We start from the raw sequence: 25,989 nt of genomic DNA, 5'->3' as shown, positions 1-25,989 counted from the left end.
TTTTAGGTGTTTGTTTTGTTTGTTTGTTTGTTTAAGCCAATGAAACAGCTTATGGATCACTGGGCGTCGAGAACTGGAAACAAAAAGTGCTCTTGTTTATTGAGCCTTTTCCCTTCGGTTTCTAAAGGTTAGGGTTGTGAGTGTGTTGACCGACAGTTACTTTGTAGCCCTACAGTGCTGAGGGGTGGGTTTGTGGGAGTGTGAAATGACACTTTGCAGTCCCCAGGGCATTTAACCGGGAGGTGAATAATCCTGTTCATGAAAGAATTGAAGTTAATGTAATCATGCCCAGTTATGTCAAGTTGACATTTAAACGTATGTGTATTACAGTGTAAAACCAAAATTGAACTTTGCTAATGATTACATTTTTAAAATGTCAAATATTTCTATGGGGGTGGGGAGACCTCTTTTACTCGTCTTTAAAAGTGACCCTAAACTGTATTTTGACCTTGGCTTAAAGACATTTTGTTTGTTTGATTTTCCACTTAATACCCTATTCAAATGCAAAGGAACCACTGGGTCTGTCTCCTGGGCGGCCTCACCGCACAGAGCCTTCGCTTCCGGAGTCTTTAAACTCCCGGCTCCGTCCTTTTAGCTGTTTTTCCTTCTTGACGTGACGTGCACGGAGGGAATGGTCTCTTGCCTGCTAGAGTGGCTGCCACAGTTCCCTTTACACTGTTCTCAAAGTTGCCTGGAGAGGTCTCTGCACCGAACTGCAAATGCTGTTTCCCTTGTTTGATGAGTGATCTGTGGGCTCATAGCCTCCGGCAAAGATTTGCTCTTTGTAAAGCCTCCATTTTACATCATCAACACAGTGCAGGCTACACCCACCTGAGTGCCATTTATTCTGTCAGAGAAGTTGTAATGAAATAGATTTGTGTCATTAAAGCAGTGCCACTACTTTCTTTAGGCCCAGTGACTTTTTTTTTTTTTTTTTTTTTTAAAGCGGGGCGTACAGCATCTGGCACACATTGAGGTGATTTGGGGCAATGCTTTCTTTGAAGGTTGGAAGCTGTGTTGGGACTGGGGGACTGAAGTAGGGGCACGGTTTTATTAATAGCTGCAATTACAAACTGTAACTACTTGTCTGTTCGAGATTGTGTATTAAGGCCCTGATGACTCAGTGGTGCTTTGAGATCCCTGATTAAAGGTGATATGCAAGGGCAAAGCAGTATTATGTAATAAACATAGCATGCCTGATGATGCTCTTCAGAGGTAGCCTGACGCTGTGCAGACTTCCAGGCTCTAAGTGGGTTTTGTGTCTCCTGTTCATCTTGCTGGAGGATACGATTGTTTGTGAAGACCTTTTAAACCTCCATCTTACATTACTTCAATTTTACTTTTTCCTCAGAAGTGTCTTTGATTGAAAGTTCCTAGCCTCCCCAACTGTATGTATGTGATATTAAATACTGGCTTGAAGTTGTTGATTTAGTGTTTCACAGTTAAACTCCCCATGCCAATAACTGACAATTTTAGTTTGCATCAGTGACTTAAAGTGAGGACAGTTTACCGCTTTTCAATTTGAAAGTCATCTCTTTACTCCCACAGATATTCCCACAAAGTAACATTTCCTTGCAAACCTACTCTAAATTGATTAGTATAGGAGCTGTCACAGACCTCTGAACTTGAACTTGCAAGTGCAGCATCGCCTTTCTATTTGGTGCTGTAATGTGAACCTTTCAAGTGTTGACAGCTCCTCCATGCTACGGAGAAACAAATGTTCTTCTGTTCCTTTACATCTTAATGGTGCTGTCAGCCCTAGGAACATCCTGGCCAGGAGGTGGGGTGGAGCTCTGATGTTAGAACCCCTGCTCAGTTTCATTTGCGGTAATTCCTTCCAGACAGATGATAATTACTAAATCAATTGACATTTGGACAAAGTCTTCTTATGGCTATGGCTATCATTGTGACTCATTTTGCAACCCATATATTAATACCAGTTCAGATTTTGTAAATAGAATTGTCATTTAAAATTTGCTTTTAAATATTAAGTATGTTTTTGTTTTACTGTAGGAACATTTTTATAATCCAAATTTAGAAGGATAAAGTGCCTCTTTAATGAGTACATTTGTTGCACCTTCCATAAAATAATTTGCGAGGGATCACCATTCTGCAGTACACACACACACATACTGCGTGTGCACACATGCACGTTCTAGAAACATAAGTGTATTTACAGGAAATGCTGTTTTTTCTTGTCAATAATGATAAGAGTTGGAAGTATGTTTACTAATATCTTAGTGTAGCAACCTCTCTGTGGGAAAAAAGCTGAAAATATTGGAGCAGAATTTTATTAGACTGCATCTTATTTAAATGGTAATTCCCCTTATGTTTTTAAAAACTGAGTTCAGTTTGTGGTCTTCCTTGAGCGTTAGTCATTATTTATGTTTATGTAGTGACGTGAGCTGCCCCACAAAAAGACATTTACTGTGAAGAGAGGAATGGGGAGAGGATCAGGTGAAGGTGATGACCTCACTTTGGACTGGGAAATGTCTCAGCACGTGTGCACATGTATGTAAAAATGTTTCTTCACTTGCAAGACTACTTAGGACTTTGAACTAGAATTATACTTTATTACTTTATGACATCTGTTACATCAAAAACTATCTGCAAACCATCAGTGAGCCGGGTGTGACAGGTACTGCCCTTAGTGCAGTGGTCTGGAGGCGAGGCCAGGCAGATCCTATGAGTTTGAGGCCAGCCTGGTCTACATAGTGAATTCGAGGCCAGCCTGGTCTACATAGTGAGTTTTAGGTCAATAAGGGCTACATCGTGAGACCCTGTCTCAAAAACAGAAATAAAAAGAAACTATCTGCAGAAGAAATTGTATGAGGACAGTGATCTCAGACTGTATTTAACTGCTTGCTAGGTTGATGACAGTTATGATCAACAGACATGACAGTTTTGTCAGTACTTTTCATGTGTTTAATAGAATAATTGTAATGCTTGTTTTATTTCTTTTATTCACGAAAGAAATATTTTTGGAGCCCTCTAGTGGGCAGGAAATAACTAAAATAAGTTTTCTTTCAGTGTGAACTTTGGTCAGTTTCCTAGGTTAAAGTGAAATGACCTGTGAGGAGGAGCCATGCCTAGAATAAGATCCTGAGAACAGAACTGACTATAGGGAAAGTGTCCGAGATAAAATACCAGACTCCCTCCTGCTTACAGTTCCTTTATTGTTTTCTTTCTCCTGCCACGTATAGTGTTTTTTTCGATTGAAGTTGAAAGAAAGCGACTCAAGCCCAGGAGTCAAATGAGTACAGCTCGCAAGTCCGCAGCGTGACTTGTTGATAGCGCAGCGAGCAGCATCTCTCTGTGGAGTTCTTCTCTCAGGGTTTACTTGACTGATTCCCAGCTTTTGAATTGAAATGAATTTTAGTTCATTCTAGGTCCAAGTGGACTTTCCTTTCTCTAAATCATGTCTTTGGAGTTTGTGCTTTTGCTTGGTCAGGTGTGGAGACAAGTGTCTTAGATTGTTATGTCTTCCTTGATTTCTAAATCAGATTGATGTTTAAAACTTTCTGACTCATGGAGTGGTACATGAGTTGCCTAGAGAAAAGGAAAAGCATTCTACACCCACCAGTAGATCAGAAGTTTATTCTGTCTGCTGTGACTAGCACTTTGAATGTGGAAAGCACACTGTTAAATATGAAAGCTTGGATGTCCTTACATTAGTGATAAACGGCGCTGGCTCTTCTAGTCTTCATAATGTGGAACACATGTGCTTTGGTTTTCAGGTTCCTTTTAAAGCGGGGAGGGTGTCTCCAGGTCTCCAGACAGGGTTTCTCTGTATCCTTTACTGTCCTGGAGCTCACTCTGTAGAACAGGGTGCTACCAAGTCCCAGAAGCCTGCCTCTACCCCCGTAAATGTTTGGATCAAATGTGTGTACCACTACCACTGGACTATCAAGTTCCTTTCTTTGGGAGAAGAAATTGAAGTGACCTCAATTCATAATAACGCGGTCAGGCACCCTGGATTGGTGATTTTTTTCCCCCCACTTAATGAAGGTTGTGTTTTGAAACAGCCAGTGCGATCCTTTTGAGTTGCTGCTTGGATAAAATAGGATGTCATGTACTTCCGTCGTTTTGACTTTTTGAGTCAAGTACTGGCTATGTTGCCCTGGCTGGCTTCACAATAGTAATCCTCCTGCCTCAGTCTTAGTGCTGTGATTATAATATGGGCCACACGCTTGTCTAGCTGAGTTTTGATGGCTTACAGCCAACATTTGAATGCTGTCACTTGTGTTCCGAGTTTGCTGCAGACTCTGTAGTTGCAAACTTCTGTATGCAAATGTGGGGCCCTGAGCTTTCTGCCTGTTTTGGATCACTGCTTTATAAAGAGAAGTGAGGCAAATCAGTCAAGGTCTGAGAATAAAACGACTAGAACTTGCTGTCCATCTGGATGTCTTCTGCCCCACAGTGTAGGTAAGCTTTCCGCCTTCCTTCCTCTCTGCTCTCTAGATTAACTGTGAATGGAGTTTGCTGAGGAAAGGAACTCTTGGATGAGGAGGCCAGTAGGCGCATTATGAAGTGCAGCTGCTCAGAGGGTTTTGTGATTGATCACTACGGCATCTAGTTAACAGAACCTGCTGTTGACTTAGCGTTCGAATGACAGCAGAGCTTTACTCTCAAAGACTTTGAATCCAAAGTGAGAAAGTCTTACTGCTCTGAAGAATCTAATGCTGTAGAGAGAACATTCCAAGAGCCCGTATGCTAAAAGGCCTTCTCTGCAAAGAACTCCAGTGAATTTTGACTCATTAGAAGCAAAAGGCAAAACTAGTTTGCAAAAATATAGGCCGTCAGGAAAAATGAAATTTTATTAACAATTGCATAAGATAGCTGACTTCTAAGATAAAGTTGGTAATGGCATGGAGACTGGTGACTTTATGAGCTGGTAAGTGTTCCTGATCTACGCCTCTTTGTGAGCTAGGGTTTTCATTTTGCCTTAGGACAGCTGAGTAAATATTGCCTTAGAATACTCTTTTTTCATGCAGTCATATTTTATAAACATCATCTATACAAATAAGGATCGAACCACACTGTAATTTTAAGCTGATTCTAATAGATGTCAGCTCTTTAACTGATTGTATATTCGCAAACCTCACTTTGTTCCATTTCCTGTAGCTGTAAGTCTAGAGAACATGTGCATGCTGAGGAAGAGGAGGAGAATGGAGGAGTGGGGAGAGGACCTAGTCCCTTTTTGAAGTCCCCACTTCTCCCAGTGCTCTATTAGAGAATGGAGTTCCTATCCTTGGCTCTTCAGGACACATTCAGATGACAGCAGGAATTTAAAAGCTGTGGGAAGCGGTAGTGTAACGGCTGTTCCTTAAACATGTCTCCTGTCTTGTGAGTAATCCTTAAAATAAAGTTCTTAGGAATGTAGTTAATGTGCCAAAAGACATGCTAATCTATTGAGTCGTTGATGGAAAGGGTACCAATTTCATAATTAAAAAAAAAAATTTCTAGGCTTCCAGATGATTCTGGCCATTTCACTATGCCTTCTCTCTTCTCACTTCCCTTTGGTTTTTGTTTTAGAACAGATATCCAATGTGTCTGTATAGCCCAGACTCGATCCCCTTGGTTCAACCTCCTGAGTGCTGGTATTAAAGAGGCATGTGCCACCATGACTAGCTGCATTCTCTTTTTAAAAATACTTTATTTTCAGATTTATTTGTTTTATGTGTGTGTGTACACCACATGCATACCTGGTACTTGAGGTTACAAGAAGACATTGGATCCCCTGAAACTGGATGTACTGATAGTTATGAATCTGATAGCTGGGAACGGAACCTGGCAAAGTGCTCTTAACTGCTGAGCCATCTCTTCAGCCTCACATTTGTTAGTGTGCTAACTTATCCATCACATCAAATGTTTACAACTTTGTTCATGGAAAAGGTTGATTATCAGTTTTAATGTCTTATGAAAAATCTTTGGGAGATCTAAGTGTCAAGGTTATATTTACCTCATAAGATGATCTGGGAAATGTTTCTGAATTTTTTTGGAAGAATTTGTAGGTATTGATTTTATTTCATCTGTAAATGTTCCAAGAAATTCAGCAGCAGGGCCATCTGGGGTTTTCTCTGGAGATTACTGGTCCAGCACATGCAGGACTCTTAATTAATGTATCAGGTTTTGCTTTTTCAGGGTTTTGACCGTTCACTTGAATTCCACCTCACCTTGAATTTTTCAGTATTCTGGTCATTTTGATGACTCCTACTCTTAAAATCTATTTGTTTACTAGTAACTTGTGTTTCCTTATCTTGGTGATTTCAGGAAGTTAATTTAAAGTTCATTTTCTGCTGGTTTCTGTTTGATGTTTAACAGAATTTACCTTGTTATTCTTAGTCATTCATTCATTCATTACCAGCCAGTCCCATTTTAGTTCATACATTTGTTTATGTAGGAAATCTCCCTCTAAATACAAATTTAGCTAGATCACACAAGTTCAGTCTCTATTCTTTTTATTATCCCTTAATCAAAGTGTATTTAAATTTCAAAAAATAATTCAGTATACTTTAAGATTTCCACACTGGTGTTTCTGTTGACCTATGAGTTACCTAGAAATGTGTTGCATAGCATTTTAGCATTGGCGACTTTCTATCTATGTTTGGGTTTTGACGCCATGTTTAATGCTGTTATTACCTGGAGCCTTTTGTCCTATGATTTCACAAAATGGTCATTTGTTGACGTCTACCTGCTTTGTAGTTTTTGGAACCTGGGTATGATGTACTATAAATATCAACTAACTCAAATTTACTAATCATGCATAATCCATTTTATCTGTAAATATACAGATTTTTTTTTTTGCTTTGTGATTTTGGGGTTCACACTCTGTAGCTTGCTATTGACTCCCCCCTCAACATTCACTTGAAAGAAGTACATTACAGTTTCCAGGTTTTACTGACTGTATGCTCTCTCAATCCTTAGACCTTGTCTTGTGTCTGTGATACTGGATTATTGGCTGAGAATGCATTCATGGATGTTCCATTTTCCTGTTGGAGCACTCTACTTACAGCCTTTGCCATCTTTCCGCTTTCATCCTTGGCCTCTACAACTTTCTTTGGCCTTGAAATAAATCTGAGTATCATCACCCAAGCGCCTTCTCTGGGTTGGTTTTCCACTCCCACCGGCAGTCCTTCCTATTTCTTGCTTTTTTTTTTAAAACATAAAGTACTTACTCTACTTTAAGTTCTCTAGTGTGTTTGTCATCAATCCTCTTACTGTCTTCACTGCTTGCTTCAAAGATGACCACGTTCTTTGCCTTGTGGGACTGGGCTAAAGTTACAGTCTTCAATCCTAGATAATCGAAGGACTTTACTGCATCTTAGTCCAGTCTACTCCTCTTTAATTCTTTGCTTTATTTTAAACCCAAAGACATTGTTGTTGAAATAATAGTAACAGTGGTAATAGCAGTGATGCTGTTGTTTATAAAGTACTTAAATTATTCCAGCAATTATACTCTGGGATCTTCATTTTTTTTATGTTGCTACATTTGCACATGGGTGATTTTGCTTTCACTTAAAGAAGTCCTTTCAGGGTTGCTCGCATTGTACAAGTCTCCTCTGTGTCTGGCAAACAGTGCATCTTCTTTCATCTTTAAATTTAGGCTCTGTGGCTTGAGTGCCCTAGTGCATGTGGCCTCTCTGTGCCTTCAAGTCAGCCTGTGCTCCTCTCATCCCTTTTGTGGCTAGTGTTTCTCTTTGCTGCCTTTGGGATTATTATTTGTCTTTTGTTTTCAGGCTTTATGATCTGTGTAGAGCTGTTTGTAGTAGTTATTTGGCGGTTTGTAGATACCTTCCTTGAGTTTGCCTTTGGCTTGCTACCTTTTGTCACTTGGAAATTTTCCTAGTGTGTGCTCTCCTTTAGTTTTTGAGACAGTCTTTTTGTGTAGCTTTCGGTAGACTTAAATCCTTGAGCCTCCTGTCTCAGCTGAGTGCCACGTTTATAGGTGTGCCTACATTAAGTAATATTAAGTATATTAAGTCTTTCCCCTTTAGACTTGCGTTATATGAATATTGGGTCCTTTCACTGTTTCCATTGTCGCCCCCCCCCCCCCGTCAGTTTGGATATTTTCTGCCAACCTGTCGTGTGATTCATTTATCTTCTCTTTCCAGTACCCAGCTACTCAGTTTTGTATGTGCAGTCCTAAAGTACATGTAGGTTCAGTTTCTCATGATGAGCTCATGTTTTCTTGGGTGCATTACTCATTGTTATGAAATGTTTCTATGCTCTTCTTTTTAATTATCTGTTTGTTTTTCCTTGGATTTTGATGAAAAATTATAGAAAATCTAAATAACAGTCTATTTCTCCAGGTAGGGTCTTATATTCTCACTTAGTAGTTAGAGACACAGTCTCAAGTGCATACATCTGTGACTGATATATGACATGTGGCCAAATTTAGCTTCTTCTGATATCCTCTCTTCTGGTGTGTGGCCCTATTAAGGTCTCAGTTGAAGTTTGGTGTATTTACTAAGATGCTTCTCCTTGGTAAAGTCTGAATTTCTTTTTTTTTTTTTTTGGTTTTTCGAGACAGGGTTTCTCTGTGGTTTTGGAGCCTGTCCTGGAACTAGCTCTGTAGACCAGGCTGGTCTCGAACTCACAGAGATCCGCCTGCCTCTGCCTCCCGAGTGCTGGGATTAAAGGCGTGCACCACCACCGCCTGGCTAAAGTCTGAATTTCAAGTATAGTTAGTGAGGCTAGGTGAGAGCCCTTCTTAGCTCACTCGTCCGTCCTTCCTTTCTTCCTTTCCTTCCTCCCTTTTCCTCTCCCTTTCTTCCTTCCTTTCCTTCTTTCTTTTCTTTTCTTTCGATTTTTTAAGACAGGATTTCTCTGTGTAGTCATGACTATCTTCACTCTGTAGACCAGTCTGGTCTTGAACTCACAGATATCCACCTGCCTCTGCCCCCCAAGTGCTGGGGTTAAAGGTATGGGCCACTAACCATGGGGTCATCTATTTCTGGCTACTTTGGTAGTACAGAATCCCAGAGCTTGTATTTGTGGGTCAGTAAAATGGATTACACTCCCTCTGGGGCCTTTCCTAATCATTGGTAAGGGTCTGGAGACGATGGCATCTTCCCATGCCTTAGCTCCTGCCTTCTCTGTCTGTGTCTGTGTCTCTGTGTCTCTGTCTCTGTCTCTCTCTCTGTCTCTCTCTCTCTCTTTCTCTCTCTCTTTCTCTCTCTCTGTGTGTGTGTGTGTGTGTGTGTGTGTGTGTGTGTGTGTATGTTCAAAGAGCCAGATTATTGGTAACAGTGATGGTCATAGAATGTTGTAGTTTTCAGTGGAAAGTTAGGTATGATGTCACTGGTCCCTTCTAGTCAGTCTTCACTGTTTCTTCTGCCAGTCCTTTAAAGTTTTGTTGTGCGTCCGGTTTTGTTTGTTACTAATATAAAGTGATCTCATTTTCTTCCTCATTAATTTGGCAGCAACATATTTAGATGCCACTGTGCTGGGTAGAGCCTGTCAGTGATTGGAGCCAATTATTTTCCTCCAAGTCTCTTAAATCAATTCTCTTATGTTGTTCTTACCACCTTTAACCTCCAGGAGACTTCTTTCTGTTATTATATGCCTTGCATCATTTTCTCTAGGTTTTCTTTTTTGAAAGCCTCATTATCTTCTGTTTTGCTTGACAATGACTGGTCTTCATTCACTGGCTAATAGGACTAGGCTCCCAGCCAGGGAAGCATTCAGGCTTAGGCATTTGGGGTTATAGTCCTGTCTCCTTTCCTGCAGTTGCCCTGCTTGTCCACAAATCTTGCCCTTTGCTGTTCTGCTTTTCTTTCTTTGCTTTTCTTTCCTCCTTGAAGTCTAGTCTTCCCTTTCTGCCTAAAATGTGCCTCTCCTCCTTTGCAGTGTTAGTTTGTCTATAGTGTGACCAGGCGTCAGTCACTTAGTACGTCATATGTTGTAACTGTAATCCAACAGAGACAGTTGGTCAAGGCTGTCTCCTTGGAGCTGTCTCCTCGGAGAGAGAAGAAAAACACCAGAGTGGCAGGATGGTTTTTCCCTTCAGTGTAAAGAACCCGAGGGACAGAACTAACATTCTGGTTCTGATGGTTCAGGGATATATATGTAGAGAGCAGTAACAACATCACTTGTTGTGGAAGCCTGCATGAAGAAAGTCCAGCCTGCAGGATGAAGGCAGGATCAGGAGTTGATAAAGGATGAGGATTGTGCTCATTGCTCTAGAAGTCAGAGTAGGCACCACAAACGATTGCTCTCAATACAGCTACCTTTATTCTAGCAATTGTAAATATTGCTGTTTGCCCATTAGACAGAGTGTACATCTGCGCTTTAATGTGATTTATACAATTAGCCTTCTCAATGAAGTGAGTGGGCGTCTGACTTTTTAAGTGTGTGTGTGTGTGTGTGTGTGTGTGTGTGTCTTTTCTGTATCACAAAGTTGGGTATTCCATTGTTCTCTGTGGTCAATTTAGTTGGTGTAATCACATCCATGTCTTGTTAGCAGGGTAAGGATATGGTAAACATTTCATAGCTTTTTGCTACAGATCCTTTTCTGATCTACATCTCCTTGCTTCACATTACTTTTAGCAATTAAATACATACAATTCAGTGAGCAGGTATTGATGGGCCAATGAGCACTAGTCCAAGTGGTTTATACATGTTAAGTTTCCTACAATTCTCTGAGATACCATTACCCTATTTTACAGGCAAGGAAACTGAAAAGAGATTTTTAAGCAACTTGCTGCTGTGTGATGGAGCCAGGATTGAAAGAAACCAGTCATTGTTTCCAGAACTTGGTAGGACTCAAGGAAGGTGTACTGAACTATTTATTACGATCAGATAGGCAGCATTAAGTGGCTGAGGGTCTCTCCCTGAGACTGTTGATCCTCGTATACCTCATTGTAGGTTGCTGACATACTGCAGTCACTAGGAACTTTATTAGAACTCTCCCCACAAAGCAAGAAAGCAGGCTGTGTTAGTGCTGTGAGTTAAATAAGAGACCTTGTTAGAATTTACCTAAACATTGGAGACGGAACCTTTTGGGGTTCTTGAAAGACTGACATTTACTTTGAAGTTCCCTATAGAAAGTTTGGGAGTGGGATGTCCTTGCGTTATCTCCTGTGACAGGTCTCAGATCTTGCTGTCTGTTCCTTGACATTGATGAAGATTGATTATTAATTCTTTGAGTGAAAGCACGTCCTTGGGTTCTTTCTGAATTATTTCTGATTTGCCAATTTGATTCTTTTCTAACTTTATTTCTTTACAAAAAATGGTGGCCTTTTTTGATGGAAGAATGGTTTTGAAAAATGTGCATAAAAAGAAAGCTAACAAAATGTATGATTATATAACTATATTATAGTTATTTTTAAAACATCTATAATTCCTTGAAAACCCCAAAAAATCTATAGTTCCCTAATCACGCCTTAAAATCATGAACATTAATATTATCAAGAATTTAGATACAAAGCTTATATAGTCACACTTTCTTTTAGCAATTTGAAATGAAGGCTCTGAAAAGTGAGACATTTGAGAATGTCTTTGAGTGGCTTTTGTTTAGGGAACATTGAGAAAGGGGGAGAGCCTTACAGAGGAAATTTCCAGTTCTTAGGTTTTTATTTAAGTCTGCTGTCTGAGTATGCGAACTGTTACATACTGTTAGTGTTGACCACAAAAACATTTGTTCCATACATGTTGTATGAAATAAGTACTTTTAAAATAAGGTAACTTTAACAGACAGAAATGCATCATTGTTAACAAATAGCTCTTGGCCATAGAAATATCCTTAAAATGATTGATTGGCTTTATTTGAGAACTTATTAGGCTTCTGCCATTTTATTGGCAGGAAAAGGAAGGAAGCATACTGTGTTTATACTCTGGTCAAGTGACCTAACCCTCTTTTTTCTCTGCTCTGTAAGAGACTAGCTGTTTCTTAAATAATTAATGTGAAGTATCTCTGAATTCCTGTGGTTTGAAGGCTTTATAGATATTAACTTTCTCTTCCTGACTGAAAAGGATGTGTGTGATAGTATCCCTTCCCCTCAGTTTAAATTTAGATGTCTTGATCGTGAAGAAGAAAGCCTGGGAGGGGTGATCTGGTCTTGTTCTCTTACTTTCCTTCCTTGCCCCAGCTAAGTGGTGGTGTAGTGCAGCTTCTGGGGAGTGCATCTGCACGTAAGATGTGCTATCCCTGGGACTTGAAATAAGGACCTCAGCTACAGCTTCTGAATGAACCACAATCATTTGCTAAACTGGCAGCGGTGGAGGAGGAATTGAACACATATACTACACAATTCATTCATATATGTACGTGTGGATTTGTATTTAAATATTTCATTAAACAAACTTGATTTTGATCTTCTGATGATGTAGCCTTTAAAAAGCGTCTATAATTATGCTCTACTGTAAGGCTTGGGGTACAGATTATATTTTTTAAAATAACTGAAAAATCAGCCTAGTAGCATTGGTTGGGCTTTTGTGTTTGGGGAAGCATAGCAAGCAGCCAATAAAACTTGAGTTCTATGTCTTGGAAGACAGGCTAGATGATTCCAGTTTACAGCAATCTCTGCTCTCCTTCAGCAAAACAGATTCTTGTAACCAGAGTTATAAAATACACCCCTAGACGTTTTCAGAGGTTAACACAGAGTATCCTTTTTCCTTTTCCTTTTGATGTATTTGCTGGTAGTTTAGACAATTAAAAGTTCAGCCCATCGCAAGAACTTTGAAGTTATAGTCCTGACAGATAGCTTCTTTGAGAGTGGTTGTTTCCCAAGATCAGTACTCCACAGGTCATGGCTGTTTTCCCAACCTAGACAGCATCCCCCAGGCCAGGTAGCTTGGAGAGAAGAAAGGGACTATACACAAAATGGCACAGAAGTAACACTAAAATTCTTTGCTATTGCAGTGTTTACAGAAGGGCCACCGTTCAAATGATTTCATTCATACTTCATTTACATGTCATTTAGTCTAAGTCAACCCTGCTGACAGTAGGGGGAGGAAATCCCAAAAAAACTTGGCAGGGTTCCCAGCACAGCATCCTCAAAGGGTAGTGGAAATGTCTTTAAGTGTCTGCCTGGTAAGGACTGGAGTCATCATTGCATAGTAGTAAATGATGTTCGTGATGACTCCTCACAAAAAATGGTAACTATGGGAGGATGCTGAAATTACCTACGTTACAAATGTGTGTAGATTATCGAACTTAAGGTAGGCCCGGAAAGGAAGGTAAGTCCCTTCCTTTACTGCAGGAAGGAGGGGCTTCTAGATGTCTTTGGTAGTTTTCTCTTTGGACTGTAACCTGCTTCGTCAGAGTTGTTCAGTATTTGGGGAACCCATCTGAAGCCTCCATGTGGGTTTATTTGTGTGCAATCTGAGAAGTACACCAAGAATTCCCCCAGATGTTTGTACCCCACAAACGTTGCTACTGCTGTTTGTGGTTGTAGACTGAGAAAACAGCTTGTGTTTGGGGCTAAAGTGGCCTTTAGATGAACAAAAGTAAAATGAGGCTTTTTGTTTTCTAATTGCTCATTGTGAATATTGTTTGGCTCCTGGAGCTTTCAAATTTGCTTTTTTCAGGACATTAAAAATTTAATGTCAGAAAGCATGAACTTGGGTACAGGATTTTTTGTGTTAGCATCTTGACTCCATAATAGATTTATGGCCATTTCAAATGCTTGTGTTTGTTTTGTAGCATTCCATCTATAGGATCTCAGAAGTCTGCAGTAGGTTGATTCATTAGGAGTGTTTCCCTCTTTGTCTTCTCTCTCAGCAGCTCCTAAAGAGGAGTCTCCTTTGAGCCCTTTTCCTTGAGGGTCTGCTGTGCAGTGTGCCACAGTTGACAGCTGTTTGGTTCTTAGTCACACTGGAGCAACATTGCAATTGCTCCCAAGCTTAGGGATGGGCCACACCATGTCATCTGGGAGCTAATAATAATATTCTTTAAATATTTATTCAACATGTATTTAATGGAAGAGGAAGAAATTGATTTTCTTTTAATAACATTTCTATGCAGAAGCAGATGCATTCCTGAGTTGTTCCTACCTACCAGTGTGGGCCAGTTCTCTAAAATAGGCAAGACAGCTCACGAGATGTGACAGCTTTTTCCCCCTGAAGTAGACATTAAAATTGGGTGATAAAATGTATTCTGTAAAGACTGTTTTATTCTGCCTTGGGACTTTGTATGACTGCTAGCACATGTGCCCAGTTACTACCAACAGTGCTGCACTGTCCATCATAAAGCTTTCTGTGCAGACAGCAGCCCCTCATGCCTACTTCACCAAATTTAGGCCATTGCCGCAGGGCCTGACGACACAGGTGTAGATCATGAATGTGTCATTCTTGAGTCCTGAGCCTGGTGCAGTGCTTCAAAGAGGATGTGCTCACCCGTGTTTGACTGACTATAAACTATCTTGGTCTTTTCTCCTCTGCCCATGTGCAGTATTTGGCCTGGCACCTCAGAAATGAAATTATCATTGTTTTTCATTATGCACTTGCTGTGTCTCTTACTGTGTAGAAAACGATCTCTTTATGTGAACAACAGGAATTTCTGGTTTATTTTTAGTATTTTTACATTACTGCCATGAATTTCTTTTCTAGATTAAGCTTGCTGTCTGGTAAAATATATTTGTTTTTCTTGATAAAAATCTGTGAGTACAATTTTAGGTAAACACTAAAATATGTAACTGTTGACAAACTTCATTGCTTGTAATATTTGAGGAACTAGGTCATAAAACCTGTAGCAAAATTACATACTCTACTTTTAGAAACATTATAAATGAGACCTCAAAGGTACTATTTTCCCTTAGAGTAGGCCAGTTACTCAGAATAGAAGTTAATCTTCTAGAATACATAGCTACTTTTATAATTCTTAATCTTCTAGAACACATAGCTACTTTTATAATTCTGAACCTCATTTCATTAGATACTCAGAGAGTGTCACTAATTCTGTGATGTCTATTTCCTCTGCTGCTTTCCTTAGGATTCAAAAGGTGGCTCCAGTTCACCTCTCCAAGCACACAGGCACTGTGCTGACTGAAGGCTCCTTTATTCTCATTTGAAACAGTGAATTAAACAGAGTGAATTAAAAAATAGCAGCTTGAGTTAGTGACTACAACTTTTTATGTTTTATCAAAATGTACTTGCCTTTGGCTTACATTGGCTTTTAGTATTTATTCAGATTTTGGTTCCTACTGACAGTAATATGCTTCTTTGTTTAAAAAAAAAAAATACGTGAATTCCCACAAGTTGCTATTTGTTGTCTGTTTCTCCAGATGTGCCAAGTACCTTCTTTTCCTAACTTGAAGTCTTCATGGCCTGCAGTATGGTGTTGTGCAGTCACAACTGCCTTCCTTCTCTGACCTTAGAGTTGCCTGAACAAAGGCTTTGTCCAGCTCCTCCCAAGTACCCTCTTCTAGAAGGCTGTGGTTTCCATTAGAGCGCTGTGCGAGGTTGCCTGGCTAAAGGCTTGCCTTCCCTGCCACATGGCCACACAGCATCCACAGTGAACTTGTTGACGGAGGCCTGTGGCTGCTTCTCATTCCATGTTGCCAGTGTGTCTGTGACAGATGCTACAAAGAATCAATGAACTGAATACTTACAATATTTTGAAGACAAATTGATACTGAGTTAAATATGCTGTGTTTTAGTGTTCTTTAGGTAACGAATTTTTTTTTTAGTGCTGTGAATTGAACACATGCTAGGGAGTGTTCCACACTGAACTGTGTCCCAGGCCCTAAAGAAATCTCTTTCCAATTTATTTTTCTGATAGAAAACAAGATAACTCATAGCTTGCAGTTTACATCTAGACTTAACTGGGGGTTGGAGCCACTGCTTCCTGCATAATCCAAATATAACTATTTGGTGAGTGGCCTACAACCTGAGGAGTAAGGGGTGTGGCATCCTGTGGGCTGACACTCACACAGTGTGCAGTAGGACGGTGGGACAGTAGCCACACATTGACGTCTTAGTGGCTAAGGATACTTGCCACCACATCTGATGACTTTCGTTTGATCTCTAGGACCCATATGGTAGAAAGAGAACCAATCCTGAAAGTTCTCTTCTAACCTCCATTTGTACCCTGACATACATGTGCCTTTACATATGCAAAAACATAAATAAAATGTAATTTCTTCAAATTCCTAAGGACTTTGGGAGGTGATTTTAATGGTATAGAGTAGATCATTAATGACTGCCTTGTGAATTGGCATCACATAAATGGCCTTGCGGCACTACACTGTGATCATGGCAGGCATGACTATTAATCACAACTTGTTTACACTGACCCAGGATGGCTTCAGGATCCGATCCTTAATGGAGTAGTCTGTTGTGTTGCTTTTCTGGAAGCTATTATAAGTCAGTAGGAATTGGCAGAGTGTTGAGCCCTGTTTTCCAGCCTGGCATTAGGTATTTTCTGAGTCTTTTCCTTTTTGAAAAAGAACAGTGTAAAGGTTAATGAGTCAGTCAGTCATTATTTATACATGAAAACTGTCATTAGTGGAATTGTTTTTCTCCACAGCAGTTTATCCATTGGATACCATGTATATAATTTGCTGATATAGGAGGTGTGTTTCTAAAGGGAGTAGTTTTCTCAAATCTTTACTCTTATACACATATGCAAAATTATAGAGTGTGTGTGTGTGTGTGTGTGTGTGTGTGTGTGTGTACGTGTGCAGGTACAGCTGACTCCGTGTGCAGGCAGAGGCCCAGGGTCTGGGAGGATGTGTGATATCTTCTATCAGTCTCTGCTTTCCCTCTTTGAGGCAATCTTCTTCATACCAAAGCTCTATTTTGGGTGAGGCTGACAACCAGAAAGACCCCACAGCACTGAGGACGCAAGCATGACATGAGCCTATGCTTGACTTGTGATGTGGGTGCTGGGCTCTGAACTCGGGTCCTCATGGTTGCACATCTCTCCAGCTACATCTTAACATCTTGAGTGTTAACACTTGTTTCAGCCTTTCTATACAGTAAAAATATGGGAAGACAGACTTCTGAAAAGAACTTCTTAGTGGTTCTTCTAGTTGCACTGAGTAGGGGAGATTCTGTAGGTAACTTGTTTTGAGAAGATACATACCACACAGCATGTTCCTCAAAGAGGAGGGTGGATCGCTGGATTGTTTCCAAGGATTTAAATACCTTTAAAAATGCCCTCTATTGTGTAACAGCCCTATCTGTCCAGGAACTCACTTTGTAGACCAGGCTGGCCTCAAACTCACAGAGATCTGCCTGCCTCTGCCTCCTGAATGCTAATATTAAAGGCTTATCCTCAACAATGTAACATAGAGCTGCAGTGGATATTCCACTTTGAATTCACTGAAGCTGGAGTTTGCCGATGGAAAACAAGGGTAACAATCTTTACCTTGAATAATTATAGGCAACCGTTTCAAACATGGAGTAAACAGTAAATATTATTCCTGCCATTATCACCACCAATTAAAATACATCAAACATTACTAAAATAATGAAGTTTGTGAATTCTTAAATAGATCCTAAAACTTGGGGTTTTCTTTACAGCTTATTTGATAAGGTAAGCCTTCAGAAAACATTTTTACTAATTATTTATCAGTAATTTGTAATTGGCATGCCCCTGTTTAAAGAGAGGAGACACTGAACTGTGTTCTTTCTACAGTGTGTGTCCCCTTGTCTAGGGGTTTTCTCTAACAACTTTCTTTAGTTTCTATGAATCTAGAATATGAAATCTCAGGAATGCCAGTTGAATTCAAAACATTACCCAGTAAGAAATTAGAAGAAATCTATAGGCTGGGTGGTGGCGCACACCTTTAATCCCAGCACTTGGGAGGCAGAGGCAGGCGGATCTCTGTGAGTTCAAGGCCAACCTGGTCTACAAAATGAGTTCCAGGACACCAAGGGCTGTTAATACAGAGAAACCCTGTCTTGAAAAAAAACAAAATAATTTAAAAAAAAATAAAGAACTCTGCAAAAGATACCCCTTATCTCCTAAGTAATAGTCTTTATATCTTGGTGTGTTGCAGCAAATGACACCACTAGAAGCTCTTGCCTTCTTTGTATTTTCTAACCGTATGTGCTTCGTGAATGTTTATTCATACTGACATGGTCCAAAGGACCAGTATAGACACTGTGAAAATGTAGGGTGCTGCTAGCTTCTTTTATATATATATATATATATATTTACTTATTATGTATACAATATTCTGTCTGTGTGTATGCCTGCAGGCCAGAAGAGGGCACCAGACCTTATTACAGATGGTTGTGAGCCACCATGTGGTTGCTGGGAATTGAACTCAGGACCTTTGGAAGAGCAAGCAATGCTCTTAACCACTGAGCCATCTCTCCAGCCCCAAACGATTACGGGCTCGTCCGGGATGCTGCTAGCTTCTTAAGAGGACCTTATGTGTTTACTGTGGGAACTCAGCCACTGAGGCTTGTGGGAGGCCCAGTCTGCCATGGCAATCATGGCGTTTCCCCTCCTCTCTAAATGGCCCCTGGTGATTTTATTGACGTACTACAGGGAGGACGATCAGCTGGTGCAGTTCTTGTTTGAGTTTTCATGAGGATATTTATTGCCTGTGCTACCACAGATACTGTGAAGAACTGGCTAATAGTGGGAAGAAGAGTAAGAGGGAGCAGAGAACCAGGAGTCAAATGCATTGTGATTCTGCCCTCAAGGGGTTTGCAGTCTAGTTGTGGAGGTCTAATGTGCATGCCTACTTAATTTGCACTCAGGTTTTACAGGACTAAATGTATGCTAGACCAGGAGGGCCAGATAAGAAGAGTAAGGGGCAGCCATTCTCATGGATGCTAATTACTCTTCACACACAAATCTAGACTCACAACACTGAAGATGTAAGCTTTACAATAAGTTTCTTATGATTTTAATCTTTCAGTAGACACCCTTATATAAGTGTTCCCAAGTGTATGTGGCTAGTGTGTAATGTCAGCATTGGAATAGTGACAGGACAGTCACTTACTCTAGCACAGCGGTTCTCAACCTGGGTTACATGTCAGATATCCTGCATTTCTGTAGCAACGCAGATTCATAACAGTGGCAAAACTATAGTTGTGAAGTAGCAGCAAAATAATTTTATGACTGGTCACCACAACTTGAGGAACTGTATTAAAGGGTCACAGCATTAGGAAAATGTTCTAGCATTAGAATCATTCTTTCTTCGCTGTCGCACCCAATGGGAAGAAGTGCATTGAGAGGCTCAGCTAACCCTGTCAGACTGACAGCAGCACACAGACACAATGACTTCCTTAATGCTGGGTTTCTCTGGCCCCACACACAGCTGTGCTGACTGCGAGCATCACGTCTCATCTGATGAGTACCTCACTCTTAGTTTTCTTTCAGCCTCCCTCTATCTGATTGACAGATGAGTTTTTGTGTCTACAGCAAACAATTACAGGCCCACAGAAAACAGGAAATAAAATATGGAGAACAAGAAAATACATTAGAAACATTTTCTTTACAGTTTATTTCATAAGATGTGTCGTCAGAAAATATTTTTACTGTTTGTTAGTAATTTGTAATTGCTATGTCACTGTTTGAATAAAAGGCACCAAATAGTTTTCTCTTTCATGTGTTCCCTCACATGATGTCTTTCTGTAATTTCTCTTTATCTAGAAAATGAGTTCTGGAGGGTACTAGTTAAATTCAGTGTCCTGTAGGAGGTTACAGACAGTCTGCAAATGATACCTCTGTCCTGTAGTGATAGAGTTCAGACCAAGTTATGAGAGTGACATGATCAGATCACTTGTTATTTTACCTAAGAGAATTGAGGCCCTGATATTCTAGAAAATTCAAAGTGCTTATATGTACAGTTTTATCAGAAAGCTTTTATGTGTCTTAAGATTTGAATGATATTAAATTAGTCAATGTCATAGACAAGAGAAGTCTATGAATTTCCTCCAGTCAGCAGAGAAATTTGTGCCTGTATGTATTCGTGAGTTTGTGCAAAGTGGGTATGGGTGTGTCCCTGTGTGTGTATGAATAGTTGTTCACAGTTAGTAGCACCCATAGCGAAGGAATCTTTGAGAGATTTTGTTCATAGCTTTCTTACAGTTGTTGGAAAGTGTGATTCTGACAGTTCCCCCGCAGCTGGTAATCGGGGTCTTGTCTATAGCAGGGAAGACATTGTTTAGGTTCATGGCAGGTACTGAGAACCTGTCTCTCTTAGGGAGGGAGTCATTGACATAACAGCTGTACAACAGCTGGTTTTGAGCAGGCAGGAATCGTCTTTATCCCAACAGGCCTCCTGGATCCTGGAGACACTGTAGCAATCTAAGAATTCCATAGAAAAAGTCCCTAAATTCTGATAGAATTATTTTCTTTCTAGAAAAAGGTCTTTTCCTCCCTGGGAAATTATCAACCACCTTCTAACAATTTTCAGTTGTTTTCCTTGAAGAAAGTTTCAAGTGTTGCTGGAAGTGGAAGTTACTTTGCTGAACCCTCATGTCACCCACAGTTACAGCAAATACCCTTAGCCTGCTCACTGTCTCCATGCCCCTTTTTGTTTTTAATTTGCTATTTTAATCTGTCTTGTCATTTTACCTGGAGTCATCAGATAAAACATCCCCAACAAGTAAAGGTGTCTTTGTCCGCTACTTTGTTACCACAGTCAGGAGAGTGGACTGCACAGGCTAGAGGTCCTAAATCACAGGGGGTGACTGCAGTTGTCGAGAGTGGCCACTCCATCACACTCAGCAGCATTTGAGGGCTATAGTTTCCACATCTGTACCAACTCTTATTTGCCCTTCTCTGTGATTGGAGCCATCCTGGTGTGTTTGCAATGGTTTCTTTTCCTCATGCTCAGCCATCTCTTCTTGTGCTTCCTGCTCTGTGTACTTGCAATGTTAAACAAGCATTGGACTGTCTTAGTCAGAGTTACTACTGTGAGGAAACATCATGACCAAAAGCAAGTTGGAGAGGCAATGATTTATTTCATTCACAGTTCCATATAAAATAGTTCATCATCAAAAGCAGTGAGGGCAGGAGGCAGGAGCTGATGCAGAGGCCATGGAGGGCTGCTGTTTACTAGCTTGCTCCTCATGGCTTCTTTAGCCTGTTTTCTTATAGAACCCAGCACCACCAAGTCCAGGGATGACACCATTCACAATGCGCTAGACCCTCCCCCATATATCACTAATTAAGAAAATGTCCTACAGGCTTGCCTGCAGCGTGAATTTATAGATGCATTTTCTCATTGAAGCGCCCTCTTCTCTGATGACTTGAGTTTGCATCAAGTTGATATGAAGCTAGGCAGTACAACTACTGATCTTTTCAGTATGATTTCAGTGTTGTGTTCACTAAAATTTAAGATCTCCTGTGCTCTTAAATTTAGTTTATTACATTGGAAAGAATCTTCAGGTATTTGGGAAGATTTGGTCAGATCATTAAAATATCTGAAAAGGAAATAGAATCTCGGTTTATAATTGTAATTTAAAGTCTAATTACAACTGTACTTTGGTGTAGGAGGGGAAGTTTCTGGACCCCTGAGGGACCCTGAAAATCTGATGACCCCTATGAAATGGTGGTACTCGTGTATAACCTAACACATTCTCCATGCAGTGGAATCCCCAGTAGATGCTTACAACAGCTGATGGGAAATGTATGAATAACTGCTGTGTTCTATTGTTTAGGGAGTAATGACAAGGGAAAATGCCTGCGTATTTAATACAGATGCAGTTTTTTCTGAATATTTCTGGTCTATAGTTGGTCCTGTTCATGGAGGTATGACTAGCTAATCAAAGCCCCGATCAGTGATAACATACACAGACTGGAATAAACTTAGAGCTCACTTTAAGATGAGGACTGCGTCACAATTTATAACTTTTCTTCTGTAAGTCAGGTTTTGATTTAAAGGACCAAAATTAAGAGAGACTTGGAAGTGACATTTTCTCTGCACAGAGGCAGCCTTGAGCCCATTTCTCATGTTGCCTCTCCTGGGCCAGTTCTGCCGTGCACTTCCATTTGCAGTCTTTGCTTCTTCCATCTTTGGTCTTTGCTTGGCTGTTGTAAGAGCTAGGAAACAACTCATTTCTTTTGAATTAAAGTGTTAAAGCTATTTCTTTTAGAAACAGACACCTTTCCTACTTAGTATCACTCACAAAATGTACAGAAGTGATCCTAGATACTGATGGTACATCCTTGCTAGAGACTTTGAAGCAGTTTGGGACAAGTTATTCACTTACAAATTGTGATTTGAAGATACCAACATGATCCACAAAGGGTTATACACGACTTTAAGAGAGTTGTGATTATTCTGAAGCCAGTGCAGGCAGACTCTATTCTCACAGTGCACATACGTACCCTTTTGCTCTTGCACTTCTGGGTTGGGAGTGGGGGGCCAGATTTCTAACTGTGCTGTTGTTCCATCTTAGTCAGAGGGCAAACCACTGCCTCACCATCATGCTCTTATATGGAGTGGTTCAACTGGAATTACTGGCCTCAGTTGTCAGCAACTTAAGGGGTCAGTCAGGGAGGGTCTCCCTGTTTCTTTTCACTTGGAGAAGTGTCTTCATGACTTACTTTTAGCCTTAATTCTAGAAAGTCTGACTTTTACAGATGGAGGAACAGTACGCTGATAGACTCTCCTGGAAACAAACCTGCTGCCTCCATTCAGCTCTACCTTAGCATGAATGCTTTTCAATGCTACTGAATTTGTCTGTAGCAAGAATGACTTTTTGTTTTGTTTTGTTTTTCAAGACAGGGTTTCTGTGTGTAACAGGCTATCCTGGAGCTCACTTTGTAGACCAAGCTGACCTCAGATTCACAGAGATCCACCTGCCTCTGTCTTCTGAGTGCTGGGATTAAAGGTGTGCGCTATTACCACGTGAACCATGTGACCGCAAGCATAGTTTATGATTCAGGGATCTTTAAGTAATAGTCTAAAGCAGTCACCTCCGCTGACTGGCACAGTGTTCATGCTGGGCAACTCTCTTAGCTCAGGAAGCTCCCACAGAAGCACAGTTTTATGCTGTATTTTTCCCAATGATTGTATTTAATATTACATAGTGACATTGATGTATCCATTGTTCAGTTGTTTCTGTCCTTGTTTGTGTCTTATGAGCCTTCCTGTTGAATAATTTGTTATACTTACCCTGAGTATATTTGGATTTTAAATTTTAATTAATGATAATAAATAAAACACCATTGTATTAAAGATAGAATTCCTGAATGTTCCAGAGACATTAATTAATAAATAAGAGCCTCAATATTAAGAGCCCATGAGGTCATAGCTATCTGGGGCACCACTAAGTGACAGTATCACTAGTCACAGGTCGATGCAAATTGTTCGTGTAAGCTGAATAGGACTGCAGAGCGCAGGCAGCGTGAAACAATTGCTTTCTTCATAGTCAGACAGAACATCTTCATAAATAGGAGTGCTTGCTAGCACTTTGGAATAATAAGTTGACAGATGTAATGTAAAGAATTAGATGGTTTTTAAACTTCTCAAGAGCAACTGTCTTCTATTATCACTGTGGTCTTTGTCAGAGTTTGCATCCTAGAATGCATGTAGAATAGTGAATTTCTTTTTACCTAGTCATGCTTAATAGTAGAAAACGTTACTTCCTTAGAGATTTCTAGTAGATTACTTTCTTATATATAAGGCGTATGTCATTGAACTGTTGACACTGAATCTGGCTGTAATCTGACATCCCTGGGCTGTTATTGATTCACCCGCCCAGTCAAAACCTGTGTTGGTATATGCCTTTATCTCCAGCATTTGGGAGGCAGAGGCAGTGATCTTTAAATTCCAGATTAACCCAGCCTACAGAGTGACTTCCAAGACAGAAATTCTGTCTTCTTTCTTTCTTTATTTTTAAAAATGCCTTCTCTTTTCAGGCAATGACTGTATGGATTATTTAAAATGCATTTCCCCCTATTTTGATCTAATAGCAAGATTTAGTCAAGAAACAATGTGGTCAAAGGCGCCTCATCTCCAAAATCCATGGTATAGATGATAATTATGCTTAGTGCTACCAGAAACAAATTTTTAAGACTGAGTTTTCAAAACTGATAGTACTAAACAAACAAACAAACCAAAAACCTAAACTTACTTTTTTTCTAGATAATAAACCCTTTCTGATACTCATTTTTGTGAATTTCTCCTGTCTTCCTCATACACTTTAGCACCAAAGCTTGGAACTTTGTTAATGATTTTTAAGGGAGTACATTTCTAAACCTCTTTTACAGTAAATAATCCTTTTCCTCTCAGAATTTATTCCTTTGAAGTCTCATGGTTCAGAGAAATGCAAGACTAGATTGTAGTTTGTATGTCGCAAATTAAAGAGGTTTGTTTCTTTGATTGTTTGTTTGTTTTTGTTTCGGAACTTGTTTTCTTAGAAAAAAGTAAGCCCTCTGTGTGACTGAAGACTGAGGTCAGGTATTGAGGAAGTCCTAAGGGATGGGGAGAGGCTTGGCTGTAGTTAAGGAGCACTGGAGCAAACCCTCATCTAGGAGAAACCTGGGGTCTTCATTATGCTTTGCTGTTGATGGCTGGCCTCTTAGTTCCCTTATTGTCCGATCTGATGTAGCACTGTGAGCTTGGTGATGATCTGAGTATGTTGGAAGAGTCAGAGACAAAAGGACAGATACCCCTAAGGGAATGGTGTAGAAGACCTGATGATGGAACAAAACCAAGACAAATTTAAGACTGGTTCCTGAGAGCTCTCCCCCATGTCATGCCAGGATTTGCCTGTGTGACTAGGTGGCTGGAGATGGACTGGAAAAAGTACACCAATACCACCTGCTAGAATCATTTGGGGAATACATAAGGAAAACCTCAGTGCCAGTTGACAGTATTTGATTTCCTTTCCTGTGATTTCAGACCAGCTTACACAAAAAATTGGACTGCTGTGTTTCTCTAAGAGGAGGCAGGCAGGAGAAAGAGTTGTCCCCTACTGAAGTACATGACAGTGTATGACAGGGGGAAAGCCTTTCTTGTCCCCAGGGGGTCTCTACTACAGTATTTTTGCCAACTCCCTTCCTCCTACCTTTACTTAGTATCTTCAGTACCTAGTTGTCAGGGACAGCTGTCCTGCGTATACAGTGTTCTCTAGTGAACTGTGGGATATAAGAATCCTGTTTAGGACAAAAGTTTCCTTATATGTCCCTCCCAGAGCAGGTAAGTGTCTCTCACATCTCTTCCTCGGTTGACAGTATATGTAAGAGCCATGCATATTAAAATCAGTTTGAAGCAACTACTTGGTGTCCTGTGGGCAGATTTTAAAGGAACAGCCTGTAGTCAGGCTTTAACACACTGCAGAACCAGAACTTGATTTCAGAAACATATTTTATAGGTTTATAACATTGGGAACTTTTAAATTTTACATTTCCAGCAGTTATTTGCAAGAATTTTCAAGCATTGAGGCTAGAAGAGATATAAAATACTTGTAAAAGGAAGCATAAGAAGTTAGGCTGTTTGACACACTCCCAGCCCTGGGGAGTTGTAGACAGGCAGGCCCGCTAGCTGGCCAGGCAGCCCAACCTACCCTGAAAGTGCCAGGCCAATGAGACCTGACCTATAAAAGGGGGCAGATTGTATTGTATTTCCCTGTCCTGCCAGCTCCCAAATAATGACACGGAAACGTCCTATTAATTATGAAAGTTTGGCCTATAGCCTAAGCTTGACACCTAAGTAGCTCTTGTAACTTAATTTAGTCCATTTATATTAATCTACATTCTGCCGTGTGGCTCATGGCTCTTACCATTCCTCCTGCACATCCTGCCTGCTCTACATCTTCTGGCATCTCCCTTGCACACCTTGTATATTTCCTACTTCCTCTCTCTATCTGGAAGTCCCACCTATACCTTCTGCCTAACTATTGGCCATTCCACTTTTTATTAAACCAATCACAGCATTCCATCTTCACATAGTGTACATATCCCAGTATGTGCTCTCTCCCTCTACCCCCTCTTCCTCCCTCCTTCCCTCCCTCCCCTCCCTCCCTCTACCCCCTCTTCCTCCCTCCCTCCCTCCCCATTAGTTGTTATGAATGGCTGGAGCTGGGAAATATTAACTATGAGTCACAGAGAACTACTACCAGATGGTT

General features: G+C 40.4%; 1 protein-coding gene across 1 annotated transcript in view; it reads left to right on the top strand.

Moving 5' to 3' along the window:
• Ubl3 (ubiquitin like 3) overlaps positions 1–25,989 on the top strand; it is a 42,094-nt gene that overhangs the window by 1,567 nt on the left and 14,538 nt on the right. The gene's annotated exons all lie outside the window — the stretch shown is intronic.

The sequence above is a fragment of the Microtus ochrogaster genome, chromosome 2 (assembly GCF_000317375.1).
Source record: "Microtus ochrogaster isolate Prairie Vole_2 chromosome 2, MicOch1.0, whole genome shotgun sequence".
Lineage (NCBI taxonomy): Eukaryota > Metazoa > Chordata > Mammalia > Rodentia > Cricetidae > Microtus > Microtus ochrogaster.
Note: the sequence above shows the minus strand (reverse complement) of the source record. Positions and strands in the feature narration are given on the sequence as shown.